The sequence below is a fragment of the Arachis ipaensis genome, chromosome B09 (assembly GCF_000816755.2).
Source record: "Arachis ipaensis cultivar K30076 chromosome B09, Araip1.1, whole genome shotgun sequence".
Taxonomy (NCBI): Eukaryota; Viridiplantae; Streptophyta; class Magnoliopsida; order Fabales; family Fabaceae; genus Arachis; species Arachis ipaensis.
The window spans coordinates 44,611,325-44,616,857 of NC_029793.2; positions in this window are offsets into that span (position 1 = coordinate 44,611,325).

Genomic DNA, 5,533 nt, shown 5'->3' on the forward strand with positions numbered 1-5,533 from the left:
AATTTTTTTATCAATTTATACAAATACAATAATATTAATACTTATTGAATATTTTATTATTTTTTATCATATAAAAAATTAAATTAAATAAATAGTAAAATATAAAATAATATTAAATTAAATAAATAAAATATATTTATTTTTTTATATTTGAACTTAAAAGTAAAAAGAGTGTTGCTTATTGAATTTATTGGGTACTTTAAGTCATAATAAAGTATTTAAACCAATTAAATTATTTTTTATCTTTTAAAAAAGTATTACTAATTTTTTTACAAAAAATTTAGGGCCATGACCCCCTTGTCTGAACTAAGCTCCGTCAATGCTCATACTCTATAATCTATATAATCTAGGTTGATAGGTACTAAAGTAAGTTAACTTAAAATTCTAGTAACTTAATAGCACACAAAATGACAAGCCTAAGTAATCAATAATAGGACTAATGAACGGCATAGCATGTGCTAAAACATATTCTTTATATATATTTAGGACCATATATATTGTTGCGTGATTTATCATTCATGTCCTTTTGCAGATTTCATGTCCTTTGAAATACAGATTAGGCCCCTCATTACCCCCCTCTTGTTATGATTATGATCATTTTTATTTTATATATCACATGAATCAAAGTAGAGCCCCACAAGGATCATGGTGTCCGTTTGTGATATAAGCTTATGAGCACATAATAAAATTACTAAAAATAAGTAATAATTCAGTGAAGGGTTTTGTTTGGGGAAGCTTAACTCCACGCAGGGAGGGATTAATTCATATATTAGAGGATTCCAACTCTTAACACTTCTTTGTTCTTTTCTTCCTGTTCCTTTTTGTGGAAACCTTGCCCTTCATAGATTTCATGCATATGTTTATAGTTCATTTCCCTCTTCAATTTAATTCCCTCGTATTATTATTTTTATCCTAAAGTTTATTTGTTTATTTGATTTGGTGGTTAAAAAAAGTATAGAAAGCTATGGCTGAATAAAAAAGTAGTGTTAGTATAGTGCTACCAAGTCATTAAAAAAACAAAAAAAAAAAACTATTAAATAACTTATTATCTATATGTTTATATACATATTTCACACATCCTTTTTAATAAAATGATTAGATATCAAAATAATCAAATATTTTAAAGTAGAATCATTTAACTAACCAAGTCCAATCAAGTATATTTAACCTAATTCACCTCCACGTGCCACTATCTCTAACAAACTTTTGACTCAAGGAGCGAATATATATAACTCCCTTTTTCACGCAAATTTCATTTCTTTTTTCAAATTTTTTTCAGCGTTTTTTGTATCTCTACGTTCTGTTCCATTTCTGCGTTCTCTACATTTCTCTTCCTTCTATATGTTATCCACGTTCTCTTCGTTCAAGTTCAATGCTCTTTTATCTGATTTGAAGATTTGGATCAAAGTTTTTGAAATCAAGCTGTGAAATCAGGTTTGAACAGGTATTTCGTATGAATGATTTAAGTTCAGACTATCAATTGAACCAGAGCAAAGTGAATTATTGTTTTGAATTGATTCAAATGGCTGAGGTGTGGTTCAATTCTATAGTTAATATAGTTCATTAGTAGTTTATAATTTTGTAGGTGAATAATGTTGTTTTTGTTTGTGAAAATTGTTGTTCATGGTTGATGGTTTGAATTGAATGTAATGTAGATGTTTTGAATCTAAATTATTATTGTGATAAATTTGTTCCGTTCCTGTTTCAGTGTATTCGATTATAAATTGGTATATTTTGGAAATACTTTCGGTTTATTTTTAAGTTCAAACTTCCAATTGAACCAGGACAAATTGTATTATTGTTTTGAATCGAATCAAGTGGTGAGGTGTGGTTTAAATCTAGTTAATGTAGTTTGTTAGTAGTTTATGATTATGTAGTTGAATAATTTTATTTTTATTTGTGAAAATTGTTGTTCATAGTTGATGGTTCACTACAAGAAAAACGCTGAGTACCATTATTGGATTTACTGTCGGATTTAGCATCGGACATTAGCAGCGGATTTACTGGCAGATTTGGCAATAAATTTGTCGTGTAAAAAAATTATCGTCGGATTTACTACAAGAAAAACGCTGAGTACCGTCGGATTTACCGTCAGAAAATATCAGCCGGTATATACCTCGCTAGTAAACGTTTACCGTCGGATTTTCCGACGGAATATAGTGAAAACAAAAACGGATCATTCGTCGACGTTAATGTCGAAATAATCTGATGGTAACATTTAGCGCCACTTCATACGATTTCCCACCATATTACTGGCGGATTTATCCAACGCTGATACCGACGAAAATGTTATTTAATCTTTTTTTAAAAAAATAATGGTACCGTCAGAATATTCCTACGGTAATTTCGACGGTACTGCTTTTTGAAAGTTTAAATTATCTTTTCCCATTCATTTCTAGTGTACCCTGGTAATTAACAATTAAAATAATGCTTCAAACCTGATGTGTGAAGTACAAAAAATTTAAATTATAAATATCGAATGATAGTAACTGAAATATCTGAAACAATGCTAACTATATTACATTCACTAAAACATATATTACAAATACACAAAGTTTCTTAAAGAAATACATATCACAGAACTATATGTTTACATTAACCCTAATCAGATTCATCATCTTTTTCCTCTGGTTCACCTTCCTCATCTTCCGTTGTAATTTCCTGATTATTATCGAACTCGTCTTTTTCTTCTTCGTCGCTATCGATCACGTCTTCTTCTTGACCACGGGACTCAAGTTATAAGGTGTCACGACTACAGAATAACAAGAGTACGCATTACCAAAATTGGAATTGGGTGTGAACCCGTCAGAGCACAAAGCTAGTCTAACGTTCCTAGGCTCGCTCGCAAATGTAGGATAGATGATGAGTCCATATTTTTCGATATATTTTGGTTTGATTTGAGTGGATTCCATCATGTAAACCCACATTTATTCACCTAAATAGCATGCTTTTGGTATTTCTTCCTAAATTGTGCTTGAAAGTGAAAACATGCTCTTTTGTGCTTAATTTAGTCAATTTTATTTACTTTAATCCCATTTAGTGCCTTGATGTATTTGTTAAGTGATTTTCAGGTTTCCAAGGCAAGTATGGGTTGAAGAAGTGAGGAAAAGAGCATGCAAAAGGGAAGAATTCAAGAAATGAAGGATTTGGAAAGCTGTCAGCCCTGACCTCTCTGTACTAAATTGGTCATAACTTGAGCTACAGAGGTCCAAATGAGGCGGTTCCAGCGACATTAGAAAGCTAACGTTCGGGGCTTCAAAATGATATGCAATTTGTTATAGTGGACAAACGTTTAGGTGTGCGTATGTACAGGTACTTGTGCGTATACACAAGTAAGTTTCCAGCCGCGGGTGCGGACGCACACGTCTGTGCGTCCGCACAGGTCTCTGCACGTGACCTCATTAATTACAACTCGCTGGTAGTGATTTCTGGGCCCCCAAAATCAATCCAACTCATTTCTGAAGCTATTTCAAGCCAAATTGAAGAGGAATGAAGGGGGGGCAATTAGGTTTAGTTTTTATTATGTTTTCTCTTAGTTTCTAGAGAGAGAAGCTCCCCCCTCTCTCTAGAATTAGGGTTTTTTAGCTTAGTTTCCTTTTAATTTCAGCATTTAATTCTTGTTTTAATGTAGTTTCATTTATGTTTCTATGCTTTCTTGCCTTTATCTTCTTCATCTCTTTTGTCATTTTCTCTTTTATGTTAATTTTCATGTTATGAACTCTTTTGTTATTTTAATTCCAATTAATTCAAATTTATGTTTCCATGTTATTTATTGCTTCCTTTAGTTGTCATTGTCATTTTCTTGTTTTGGTAGCTTTAGAATTTACTTTATTGCATTTAATATTATTTTATTCTCATGCACACCAAGTGTTTGATAAAATGCTTGGCTTAGTTTTTACTTAGTTTTTATTCACTCTTGGCTTGAAATTGTTGACTTTGGTTATCCTTGAGTCATTGATGTCCATTCTTGTTTGATACATTAGAGTAGTTACTTGATTTGATTTTCCTTGACTCTATGTGACCCCTTAGTGTTGACATAGGACTTAGGGATTGAAATTAACTATGCCTATTTGACTTATCTTCGATGTAAGGTTGTCTAAGTAGGATTTATTCTTCATAATCATCATATGTTTGTGGTCAATGACTAGGATAGGTAGCCTTGGTCCTCAATTACTTGCCAAGAGGTTTCTTACTTTTGAAGTTTTATTGCTTTTGACTTTTACTTGCTTTCATTTAATTTCTTGCATGCTAAGTTACTTTCTTGCCATTTCTTTTCCTTGCATTTAATTGCTTTAACTTTTATTGCTTGATGTTTAATTTTCTATATTTTTAGAATTAATTTTTACATTTAAGTCATTTAACTAACCAAGTCCAATCAAGTATATTTAACCTAATTCACCTCCACGTGCCACTATCTCTAACAAACTTTTGACTCAAGGAGCGAATATATATAACTCCCTTTTTCACGCAAATTTCATTTCTTTTTTCAAATTTTTTTCAGCGTTTTTTGTATCTCTACGTTCTGTTCCATTTCTGCGTTCTCTACATTTCTCTTCCTTCTATATGTTATCCACGTTCTCTTCGTTCAAGTTCAATGCTCTTTTATCTGATTTGAAGATTTGGATCAAAGTTTTTGAAATCAAGCTGTGAAATCAGGTTTGAACAGGTATTTCGTATGAATGATTTAAGTTCAGACTATCAATTGAACCAGAGCAAAGTGAATTATTGTTTTGAATTGATTCAAATGGCTGAGGTGTGGTTCAATTCTATAGTTAATATAGTTCATTAGTAGTTTATAATTTTGTAGGTGAATAATGTTGTTTTTGTTTGTGAAAATTGTTGTTCATGGTTGATGGTTTGAATTGAATGTAATGTAGATGTTTTGAATCTAAATTATTATTGTGATAAATTTGTTCCGTTCCTGTTTCAGTGTATTCGATTATAAATTGGTATATTTTGGAAATACTTTCGGTTTATTTTTAAGTTCAAACTTCCAATTGAACCAGGACAAATTGTATTATTGTTTTGAATCGAATCAAGTGGTGAGGTGTGGTTTAAATCTAGTTAATGTAGTTTGTTAGTAGTTTATGATTATGTAGTTGAATAATTTTATTTTTATTTGTGAAAATTGTTGTTCATAGTTGATGGTTCACTACAAGAAAAACGCTGAGTACCATTATTGGATTTACTGTCGGATTTAGCATCGGACATTAGCAGCGGATTTACTGGCAGATTTGGCAATAAATTTGTCGTGTAAAAAAATTATCGTCGGATTTACTACAAGAAAAACGCTGAGTACCGTCGGATTTACCGTCAGAAAATATCAGCCGGTATATACCTCGCTAGTAAACGTTTACCGTCGGATTTTCCGACGGAATATAGTGAAAACAAAAACGGATCATTCGTCGACGTTAATGTCGAAATAATCTGATGGTAACATTTAGCGCCACTTCATACGATTTCCCACCATATTACTGGCGGATTTATCCAACGCTGATACCGACGAAAATGTTATTTAATCTTTTTTTAAAAA